Source organism: Montipora capricornis, chromosome 3 (genome assembly GCF_036669925.1).
Source record: "Montipora capricornis isolate CH-2021 chromosome 3, ASM3666992v2, whole genome shotgun sequence".
In the NCBI taxonomy this organism is placed as follows: Eukaryota; Metazoa; Cnidaria; class Anthozoa; order Scleractinia; family Acroporidae; genus Montipora; species Montipora capricornis.
In genome coordinates this window covers 25294841-25307340 of record NC_090885.1, presented here as the reverse complement: position 1 = coordinate 25307340, position 12500 = coordinate 25294841, and the positions used below count along the sequence as shown (strand labels likewise).

The window sequence follows — 12500 nt, the reverse complement described above, 5'->3', positions numbered from 1 at the left end:
CAAACAATGTAAACGAAGTGCACAGGGAGGGGATGTGTAATTTGGGTATTTTTTTTATGAGGGAAATTTGTTGAGCTGTTCCTGTCTATGACTGGAATTGCCTTACGCAACGCACTAATTGCTTCTAAAATGAAATTTGTTAGTTTACTAAAATTGTTATGGCCCTAGTTCATTGAACAAACTCAGTAACTTGTAAATGGTTTTATTCATGTTCAATACGGGCTCATGACGTTTCCAGTGAACAAGTTAATGATATTTTTTTTACAAACTGGAAGAAAACTTTTTTTTACTGTAAGTAGTGTTGTCCTGTTATAGTTCATTTGTCACTGATTGTTCTTGTATTGTAGAAGGCGTTTGAATGCAACAAAATGAATTAACATGAGTTTGACTGCTTACATGGACTATATTAAAATATTTTAAGTTTTAACAACTATCGCAGTCTGAAAAAAGCATTATTACATGTTGCCCAAAGGTAAAAAATAATTGTCTCATCATTATTAGAACAGAATACTAGTAACTGTAACTCTTAAAATCTTCGTATTTAAACTTGAACTTTGTGTATCAAATGAAAATGCTATTTTAAAATGGTAATATTAACTACAGATATTTGATTTGTGACTTGTGTAGTCAACAATTTTTGCGGTAAAGTAAGATGAGTAAAGTACACGATTTATTAACTATAACTGCAAAAACAATGAGGTAACATGAATGTCTGTTAAAACACCATAGTTTGTTTACAAAACAAATAGAAAGTGAGAGAATATAGTGTCTTTGGAGTGTTTTTCATTCTCCTTTACATGTAGTACGCAGTATTCTTGATTTACAATTGAAGTTCAATTTACATGCAAAAGTTTCCCATCAGCTAAATTGTAAGTGATGTCTAATGCATCTGTTTCTAACAAGATGTTCATTACATTGTCATCTGTCAGGTTAGCATGGAGTTGGTTTTTATTTGCGTGAAATATTTTTGCCAGTTGTTGGTGAAAGACAGTGAGATAAAATTTAGCTTGTGTGTTGGCGTCCTGTACAAACAATTGGACATACCAATGCTTGCTTTCTGGGGTATGGTAATATGTTGTTTGAGCTTACATGTACATGAATTGCACTTGAGCAATTGACCACTTGCTTCAGTTGTTTTTGCCACTGGCAGTGCAGGCATAATATGACTAAACTGTTTTGACTCCCAAGTATGGATATAGAAGCAATTTTTGTAGTCATGTCCATGACAGTAAGCTCCATTTCTGCTAGTTGTTCTTCAAATGCAGTAGTTTCTTCTTAGTTGAAACCTTCCTTGGCAGTGTTGAGGTATATTTGTCCTCTGTAATTGTGTTTTTTTCACCCTCAAATTGGTGAAAATGTAAGTTTTGTCCAGTTGAATACAGCCAACCCACTCTTCCCAAAAGACAGCTGTAACGGATCCTATTGGGCGGACTAGAGTGGCAGTTGATTTGGTGAGGGTTCCTTTTTGGGCTTTAACTACCTTTGATCCCGACACACATTTAACTGTCGCTTTTAAGTTAACTATTTGTTGAGGAGAAGTGAACTGCATTGATTCAATGGTGACATGACTTTCGAGAGAATCCAGTGGGCCAAATTGTAGTGCCTCCCTAGATGGAGTGATTGTTGTGTTGTGTTTTATAACAATGTTCTTAAACTTCTCGTTGTACTCAAAGTTTTTTATTTTTACTGGGGATTTGTCGTTCATTGCACTTCTTAGTGGTGCCATCTTGTCCGGGGAACAACAAATGGCCTTTATGATTTGTTTTTCTGTCTGTAACTGACAGGTGACATATCTGGATGCTCCAGAGTTCTTGACTGGAGTATGACCATGGACATAGCATGAAAGCTCTCCACCTATGATTTACAAACCAATTTGTGAGACAAGAGTAACAATAATATTATTGTTGACTCCTACAATACTAATTTAACATTCAAAACTATTTCAATAAATTATGTATCTTTAGATTTGAAATCTTTTTTTTTTTGCTTACATGTAAATCCAGTGGTATTCAAAATGATGGTGACACAAGTGCTAGCAGACAGCAAACACCAGGTGGTTTTTGTCAAGGAGTCAACTAACATCAAGGACCATATTAGTTAGATTGTGGGTGAAATTAAGGGATAATATTGTTCAAGATTATGTGAACAATGAATTAATATGTGATTGATGAATGTAGAAGAAGGGAGTAACTAAATTTAAATTCCAAATCAAAAGTCAAATTCTTAAATGTTATGAAACATTTTGTTTAGAGAGTAGTTGGGAAAAGTAAATATATCTTGTGTTATCATGTTCTTTATTTTAATGACCACCCTGTTCTATAAAACCATAATATTAAAAGGAGAATTGATAGAACATACTTTGGGCCCACAGTAATTGGCGTCAGCTGTTGTGGTCACCCTGCCTTACCCAGTATTTGTTTATTTTTTGTTTACGTCGTCATGTTTTGTTAATAGTTAATTTAGAAGGCGAAGTTTAATAAATAAAGAAATAAAATAAATAAATATCCACTGGTATGTTCTCGTCTAAAGAAAAAGGAAAGGATTACATTAGACATGACATGCATGTAGGTCATAATGATATGTATAGGGAAAAAAAGAAGAAGAAAAGGAAAAGCCATACTTTAATATACCTTTATCCATATTGGTCAAATATAAGTGTCTGAAAGAGAAATTTACATCATAAGTGATGTTGGATCAAATAAGAGGTTAACTAACATTATGAAATTCTCAACCTCGGATAATGCATTTCTCGTGTTTTGATTGGTTCACTCAATCTCAGTTATCAGCTCACATACCTCAGTTTGATGTAATATGGTAAATGATGGCGCTTTGTGTGGCTAAACTAAAATCCTTTTTCGCCAGAAAGCGAAATTTCTCAAATTATAAAGCCAAAAGAAAAAAAAACGTTTTTGTGGAAAGTTTGGATCAATTCTGAAGCTTTGACGTATGCGAAAAGGTAAGAAACGTTTTTGTGATGAGCCTGCGTTTATCTGACTACCAGGTATTACACAACATCACATCTTCATCAAGTTTTTTCGATTCCGCTCGGATTTTCTCACTTTTTTCCCTAGAAAGTAATTTTAGGCGTGTTTTACCCTTTCAAGTAATGAAACCTCCCTTAATAATGACTAATCTAAAGGATCACCCTTTCCATCTGGAAATAATGTGGGAAAAGCCATGGTTGCTACATGAGATGTCTGATATTCATTTAATGGTTGGTCACGTATAGGAGGTCAATTAATGGGATTATCTTGTGCAAAAATACATTTTCTTATAGCTTCAATCTGTTGCTCTTTTGTTCTCCAAGAGGCAAAAAAGTACTTTTTTCTGATATTTGGTTGTAACCTATATCCTCCTCTGGTAACAAAGTTTCATTATCTGGGAGAACTTCTTCCTCTGTGTGATCTGATGGCATGCCATCTTCTGGCAAACAGTTTAAAGCTTCTAAATTTATTTCTAAACCTTGATAGTATGGGTTGTTAGTGAAAAGCCACCACAAAGCAGCATGCACTTTTGCCCTTCTGACCCTTACATGTTTGACAGTGTTTTCTTTACCCTTCATTCCCACAATAATGATAGGTAAATCTTTAGGAAATCTCGGCGAAGTCAGGGTGGCTTAGTGGTTATCTATCAGGCCTCCCACCACTGCGAGCTGGGGTTCAATTCTGGCCTTGGCCAGCATGTGGGCTGAGTTTCAGTCGATCTCAACCTGACTCGAGGGTTTTTCTCCGGGTACTCCGGTTTTCCTCCCTCATCAAAATCGACTCACAGCTAATTGACATCTAGCTGTGGTGCTGTGCTCCGACATCAAACATGGACTGTATAGCGGCAGCCAGAGGCGCCTTTGTATGCTTTCAGCCCGATGTTGTGAGCCGCGCCCTTCGCAATTCAGTCCTCGACTGCAAGTAAGGGTGATTAGCACTAGCAATATATAAAGGAGAAGCCAATTCCTTAACTTCTTGCGGTAGATTAATACAGTGTCCAGAATAACCTCTTTGACCTCCTGGTTTTACGTAAACTCTCATAATAGGCAATGCACGTGCAATTAATATTTCCTCAGTCAGAGTTAGTTCCTGCAGTTCAGGTGGAACTTGTGAAGGAATCATTTTATTTTCAGCTGAAAATTTCTTTGGAAAAGTTTTATCCCTCGAACATCTTACACAAAGATATTTGGTTGAATTTCTGGGGGTGGTTTTCAGCGGCCATCGTTCCTCACAAACAGTGCATTGTATCATATTGAATTTCATGCAGCTGTGAAATTTTGTTATATTTTGCTTTGCTTAAGATTGTTCATGCAAACATCCATCCACAATGGGGTTAAAATTTGAGAGGTATTGAGATTGTTTTGCATTTGAATTTATGGAGTAATAAGTTAATAGACTTTTACATGTCTCTGTATTACTTTCTAGGGAATTACATGTAAACTGGTTACATCCAGTATCTTTTTGATATGTGGTCTCAGTGTGCTGGAAGTGTATTTACTATTTCCTTACTGAAACAATCATCTTACAATTGAATTCTACATTCTCTTTCTGTTGAGGATTTAACATGTTCTGTTTCTTCATTACTCTCAAGAGAACTTAAGTGGTTTCATGTGGTCTCTTTTTCAACAGTGGTCTGTTGCACTGTTTGTCTTGCTGCTTTACTTTTTATAAGCTCGGTCTGTCCTGGACATTCTGCATTTAAGTGGTCGCGTTCTTGGTGTTGCAACATTTTTGTCATTTCCAGCTAAATGAATACATCTTTGTCTCTTATATTCTTGAGCTTTTACCATCCTGGTACATGTATTTTCAGCACCTAAAGTCTCAAGTGACCGATGTTTTGCTACATAAAGCCTGTTTCGATGCTGGCCATTTTGAATGTTACTTTCAGCCAGAGGTGTTATTGACACACAATGCAGACCAGAAAGATATCCAATGGTTACATAATTTTGTCGTGTTTCCTCAGGTAGGGGCATGATAATAATAGATTCAGAACTTATTTCTGATGAAATAATTTGTATTACATGGTTAAGGGCATTGGCCACAGCTTGTATGAGTAAATTGTCACGCCACGTTCCAAAAGTAGACATTCTATTAATGTAATTCTCCCATGTCTCATCAGTGAGACTGTGGATAAATATTTCAGGATGATCTCTTAAATACCTTACTCCAGCTATTCGAATGTTAAAGTGCAACTCTGCATGACCATGAATTTGATGAGAAACTACTTTTAAAAAACAATCGCCTTGTCCACCTACGTCCATTGGTTGCAACCCAACAGCCGCTAACCTTTCTGTTAGTCGCAATATTGATGAATTTAATGCAACATTTGTATTTGAAGAAGAAACATGGGGTTCCATCCCACCTCTCAAATAACTTAATTGGGAGCTCCAAATGCCTACTGCACTTAGATCTCCAAATTTAAATACAGTTACTGTGCCATGAAAATATGGCATACGATCAGAGTTTTTAGCATGGGGATCAAAAGTATAAAACGAGCACTTTGATTCACTGAAAATAGCCAAAGTAGCATTTCTAAGAATGACAATTGCATGTTTGTAAGTAGTGAAATTATTCATCAATGCTGAACACAAGGAAGAGGATTCATCTGCATTCACCACACCCTGTTGGCGCTTTTCATATTTGAAGCTGTGAATGTTCATCGTCAGTCTTACAACAACAGTGTGCCGTTGGCACAACAAATACCATGTTAAACAACTTTTCTTTTCCCTGAATGGTTGATAAACAGTTGGACTTGACCATCTTGGTGGTCTCAACGGGTGAATTCAACTTACATTTTGCATCTGGGTCATTTGTGGTTGCAAGCTTTTGTTTCGCCTCGACAGACAAAGAACTATTATACGATTCAACGATCAAATTATTTGCCTCGAAGAGAAGACATTTTGAGTCAACGATCAAATTTATTGCCTCAATGGGCAAACATTTTGACTGAACGATCAAATTTATCGCCTCAATGGGCAAAGAATATTGTGAATGATTTGCCTCAACGGGCGAGGCAGAATGTAAATGATTTGCCTCAACGGGCGAGGAACAATGTGCATGATTTGCCTCCAATCTGCAAAATCCGTTCATACAATAAAGCAGCCAAACACACATAGATCTCTTACTGAACCGTTCATGGCATGGATGAATACTTCCACAAGCAAATAAAGACATCTAGAAAATAAAAACAAACCTCACCTTCTGGACTGATGGCAAGCAGAATGATAATCAATTACGATCCATTGGAAAACTACTCGACTTGAACTGCTGAGAGGCTGTAAGATTCCCTTCCAGGTGCTTGTGACGTCATCATGGGTATCCATACCCCGGATTATAGACATGAAGCACCACAATCGACTGCGCATGCTTCCGATCTTACATTCCACAAATTTTGATTTTTTTCGGTAATATCAAGAATAGGCTGCTGCCTCGCTAAGGCTTGCCAGCAATTAAATCTTCCATTCTATAATACAAATCAGTAAATAACACACGTTGGAGGCAAATTTCGAGCCTTTGTTAAGAAAAAAAATACATTTATTACAGAGGAGCAAGGGAGCGGCCATCTTGAATGATGAATAATGCTCGGGTCCTGGGCACTAGTCTCCAGGCCATAAATCAATAGTCAGTAGATTCCAGGTAGTGCTTGCATCATTTTGAGTTGTTTCCTTGATAATACTAAAGTGTGCAAGCTCAAGGAATCACTTTTGGGAAAAATTTCACCCAGAATTTTGCAAAAATCACCAATGACATAGCAGGCATAATTTACCACAGGGACCCAATTCAAGAAGAGACTGGAAGACTGTATTTAAAGGGGAAACTAAACGCTTAATATTTCTTAACGCCCAAACCTGGTCGGGTGTCATCAAAAATTATGAAAAACAATACCCAATACTGCAATGAAATGCAAAAAAAAACATGGTATGGAAGCATTTGCAAACCTTATGTGGAAAATAAGCGTTTGTCTGCGGGACTATGGTGCCTTCAGAGCAGTTGCATCTGATGAGAGACATTATTTCATCAGGAGCCAGAGCCACACCAGCTGGTATGGTGACTGGTTGCAAGGACTTTGATGGTTCATGCTTTAGACAACCATACTTGAGAGGGTCCAAATGGTACAACAGGTGCATAGAAAAGGTAAATGGGACTTGAGCTTTAAACGACGTGAACGATGTGTACAATCCAAGCAGGTGCATTGTTGGTGTTAGACGTCCACCTTATTCTAGACGAGGTTCATGTGTTGTATACATGGGCATGTTGTCAACTTAGAATCCCAGGGAGTGTTGTCCTCTGTGTTTTCCTGTTCATGCAGACCACTATAAAATGTTGCTAGTTCTGTCCTATTTTTGGTCTTACTCTATGTATGTTGAGTGTGTGCAGATGCAGATCCAGCATCAAGGAGCCTTACTGAAAGGAAGTGTGAGGCAGGTCTGCACAGACTAAACGTGTGGTTTCAGTAGTTGTGTTGCATTAAATCATGCAAATTATATTTTTGCCTTTACGAGCATGTCTTTGAGAGATTTTCTTTTTTTGTATGATGTACATGTAGTTGGTGGTTGAATAACAATTGTTTTTAACCGTTGTTGATTCCTTAGCAGGTTCCAGTGCTCCACCAGTGTTTGTTTAAGATTTTAGACTGCTGGCAAACGGCAATATACTCTTGTACTTTTTTTGTTTTCTGTATGGGCCGCAGGTCTGGAGGCAAAGCTCACCCCTAACAGAGGCCTTACTATCATTGCTTTTGGATAACCCTTTCCTTTGATGCATTGTTTTAACTTGAGGCGGCTCTCTTAAAAGAATGTTTTTGAAGATTTTTCTAAGCAATTAAATTGCTTTGCCTTTAGTGAAGAACATGTTTTATCGGGTCTATGCCTCACGTTTTAAACCAGACAAAAGACTCCAGCTAGTTTTGTAAGCATTACTTCAAAGCTGTCACCTCGTTGCTTGACAGGTTATTGTTGGGTGTTGTTTTTGGCAAATCCATCAGTTGCACCTTGACATTTTCAAGGTACACTGTAGCTTTCGAGGGTAACAGACAGTCAAACCAAGGGCATCAATTTTGATTAAAGAGGAAGCGGATGTGGTCCTTTAGTTTTCCCATGAAAATTGTACTGGAGTTGCATTCTCCTTGTGAACATTTTGAAATCCAAGAGGACCTGTTGCTACATGTAATTCTGGTTCCATTAGAAACTGGTGTCATGATGAATGAGACTCTTTGATAGAACGCTAACCTGGTTGTCAGTTAGTTGATGGCTTGATGAATTTTTGATGAATTTCTCATTCACCTGCTTTTCTTTGGCAAGTCGTTGATGTTTCGGAATGCATCGGCACTTTCTGTGTCTCTTGTGTTTTAAAAAGTATTTGCTTTTTTTGTTGCCAGAGTGGCTTGAGTCAGAGAACACAACATCGACCAGATTTATACAAACTAGAGACAGGTTAATCCATGTAGACAGATTATCTGTCAGACGGTTAATTGGTCTAACTATAAATCCAAAGATAGATTTTGACAAATAATTCTAGCACCCCATGTTTAAGTAGCTTTCTGTGTAAAAATAAATATGGCTTCTATCGTTAACCTGTTTAAGAGGGAAAATGTGTTAAACTACATTTACTGCTACATTAAGTTCCATGTCAATGAAGCATTATTCCAGTTTAGCATTATTGTTGGTCAGTGAACTTTCAAACTCCTTTCTGGTAGCTAAAGATAATTCTTGGCTATGATATTGTCCACAGCCAGTCAACTTGATTTTTATCACTAACTCCATGGTGTATACCACAAATGAGATCAAGCTCCTGCATGTGCAACCTCCACCTTCCGTTGCACAAATTATTCACATGTATACAAATGTTATGAATGTAAGGGCACACGTAGTAACATGCTTAATGGTTTTCTTATTACAATCAACCTGTTTGTAAAGCAGTTACCATTGTCCTTTAAGCATCCCATATGCTTGTTCAAACTCTTTGTTAAAATTAATTTGTGCTGGGTCTCAAGTATTGTCAGGGAAAGCTTTCGTCAGCCATTTACGAGGTGGAAAAGAATTGTCTCCAACAGTCACGAAGGAATTTCTGCATTCTAAGGGTGATGTAATGATTTATTGCGCAACACTTCTCCATTTTCAAATGCATGGAAAATGGGACAGGATTTCAAGAAGGTGGAATCATACATAGACCCTGGCACCTCTACCCTAGCCCACAAAAATTGTTTGTTGTGTTCTATGAGGCCCGTAGTGGTTACAGAGTGTCTTTTCTTAAAACTAAGGAAAATTTTCAGGTTAGAACTTATATACACATAAAAACCGTCGCAAGCGCCAAATACACAGCAACTCCCAATTTTCCCAAGTTTTTAAGAAGCAGCATAGCTCTTTTTTCCATTCTTCGTTTCTTGGAAGGCAAAGAAATCTATTGTACAGCCGTGCAACAATAGCACTGATAGCTTTGGCAAGAATCTGGAAGGCAGTCAGAGCCACATCTCCAAAAATGTCACCAACTCTGCTGAATGAGATCCCATGTGCCATTCAGTACAATGTTAATGCCAAGTGACACTCTAGGCTTGTCGCTTTCTTAAACTGCGTGGTTTCCTTTCTCATAGCATGTGGTAGAGTGGGAAAAAAATGGAAAATAGCGCTGAACATTTTGCCAAATATTGTGGGAAATTGTGCGTAAAAATACTAAACGGTGTGCAAATTTTTTCATTTTTTTTTTACACTTTGGTGAAATGAACGCTTTTTGAATGCTTCCTTTCGGTCCCTTACATTACTATTAATGGACTGTGCCACTTACTTGAGCTTCCACAACATTCCATGCCGCTCCAAGGATTCAAACCCTCACACCACTGGACGTCCATGATTACATCTCCTCTGAATCGGCGACTGAAATCAGCTGGATAATTTTATGTGCTTATGGGCTTGCGTGTAATGCACAATGTTGTGTGAGTGAGTGAGTGAGTGAGTGAGATCGCGTGCATGAATCACTAAACTGATGAGGTCTTTATTCAGTTTTAACAATTGATGTCCATTTTACAGTCATTCTGTTTGTGGCCTACTTGTTACCTTTTCTGTTCTTAATTTTCCTTATGAAAATAAAAATTTTAGAGAATTTACGGCAAGATTTCAACAATTGCATGATAATTTGATTGGCAAATGATGTTGGGGAAGGCTGTAGGATTTGAGCGGAAAAACAGCCTTTGGAGTCAACATGCCCACAAAACCTCTCCAATGAGCTTTCATGTTGATGTCTGATATTTTCGAATTTCGAAACATTTTTTAAGAATCTCATCAGTTGTCATCAAAGGCAACTTGCTCTCTGACACTTGCCAACGCATGTGCATATTTTTGTCATGTCGAGATCTCTTATGCCAAAAAATCATAATCAATGGACCATTTGTCTCGTTTTGCTGAAATTGAAAGTATAAATTTCTCACAGGTAGAGGTAAACTTCTCAGTCTGGCATATTGAAAGCTGCCGACATGCGTAAACAAACTTATTTTGGTAGCTAGTTGAAGGAAGATGACATTTATAGAGTGGGTTTTTAGGCAAGGTAATTTTTTCCTCTTATAAACAACTTTATACTTTGACATGTGCCAGTAGACGGGATATGCATATTTTTTGGCATGTCGAGATGGAGATGTTTAATCAATATTAATGCAGAAATTTAAAATATAAATTCCTGACGTTAGAAGTAAACTTCTGTTAAAACTGGGTTTGTCATCAGGTGGGTACATTAAAAATATATGTATTTATTAAGTTGCACTGGTGGTTAAAAGTGTTTCAGAAATTATTTACAATAAAAGTGTTCCTGACGTTTCGGTCGCAATCACGGACCTTCTTCAGGGGAAGTGAGAGAAGTGAGAAAAATTTTATACAAAAGCACAGACATAGACAAGACGCTGATTAAAATTCAATATGTGCCATTTTTTCTTGTTAGCGAGAGTTAAGTGACGCCCCGTCATCCAGGTTGAGTGGGTCTTTGGCACAGTTAATCTCCCAGGCCAGACGGAAAGGGACATGAAACGGGAGGGGACAATCAGGGAAAAACTCTACAGACATCTCCATAGCTCAGACGGTCTTCCTCTTTGATTTTATGGTTTACCCAAAATCCACAAGAATGAAGGAACCCGTTACCACCCATCGTTTTATTCATGTTGTCCCCAACGTATAACCTTTCCAAGCATGCAGCTAAGATTTTAAAATCCCAGACAGGTAATTCCGTCTATACCGTCAAGAACAGCACTGAGTTCTGTGGAAGCATTGCTGGTTCCAATCTTCAGGATGACGACGAGCTTCTCTCCTTTGACATCCTCTCGTTGTTTACGTTGATTCCGGTAGATGTAGCTGTTAATGTCACAGCTACATCAAATACAGAGCAGGAAGATGGTAAATAAAAAAAAATTTGAAAAAGTGGATGAGCCAGACATTGAAGGAGAGCGGTGTCTGGCACTTGCAAACTGCAGATCATGGACTACATGCTAACCCTAAGTCACCATTAGTGAAAGCTACCCAATCTGTAATGGCTGCTTAGACTTAAATGGTGCTTATCAGTGCTATTTGTAGGCAGTCTGCAGTTTGCAGGAAAACCAGAAGGGGAAGAAGAAAAAGAAGAAGTTCAAATGTCGGGAAAATTAATAAGATAAAAAAGGAAATGCCCCTTCATCCAAATGTGCTACTTGCTCAAATTGTGGAACTTGAATGGGACTGTGCCAAAATAATCTCAAAACTTGGATTCATCACTTCAAACAGACTCAAAATTAAATAAAAAACATTTTATTTGATCATTCAAAAGAAATAACACTTACAAGAGCCCGCAAAATGGCTTCTGAAGAATAGAGCATAAAATCCTTTTTCCTAACTTTTCAAAGTTTTGCTTTCACTTGCTTTTGATTATTACGAATTTGAATTAAGCAACAGATAGAGCAAATAACTAACCAAATTAAAAATCAACAATATATCATGTATATGTTTCAGTTCTTTTATTCCTTTGAAGGTATTTCAATATTGTTGCTCCCTGCCCTCTTAAGGAGATTCATCAATGAACAATGTCCTTCTAAAAGCTTTGAGATAGAAAAGTAGAATCAGTTATCATGCACAGTATGCATAACCCCAACCTTAATGGTCTCCCACATGATCTAGTGGTTAGGATCCGGCGCTTTCACCGCCTTGGCCCAGTGCACTTGTATTCTCTTTACGGCACCAGCCTTAAAGTAGTCTCATCTGTGAAAGATCTGGGTGTTATGGTTACCAAGGACCTAACATGGTCTAACCATGTTAGATATGTGACTGCTAAAATTAACCATATGCTTGGTTTTTTTAAGAGGAACTGTGCCGGAGTAATCAATAAAGATGCACTTAAGCTGCTGTAGCCATCCTACAGTAGTAAATTTGTTTGACTCAATGGTAAACATTCCAACTGAATACACAAAGCTCAATTCTAGATGGAAGGAGTGATTGTTACTGGGTTGCCAGTATGGCAATCCCAGTCGGAAAGTGGGTGGGATTTGTTCGTTTGATATATATTTTTTAT

General features: G+C 37.7%; 1 long non-coding RNA gene across 1 annotated transcript in view; it reads left to right on the top strand.

Annotated features, from left to right (window-relative positions):
* Positions 1–12500, top strand: part of LOC138042640 (uncharacterized) — a 23618-nt gene that overhangs the window by 9759 nt on the left and 1359 nt on the right. The window contains exon 2 of the long non-coding RNA XR_011131058.1: positions 10908–12500. This exon is cut by the window's right edge and continues 1359 nt beyond it. This is a non-coding gene — a long non-coding RNA (uncharacterized lncRNA). The remainder of the gene's footprint in view (positions 1–10907) is intronic.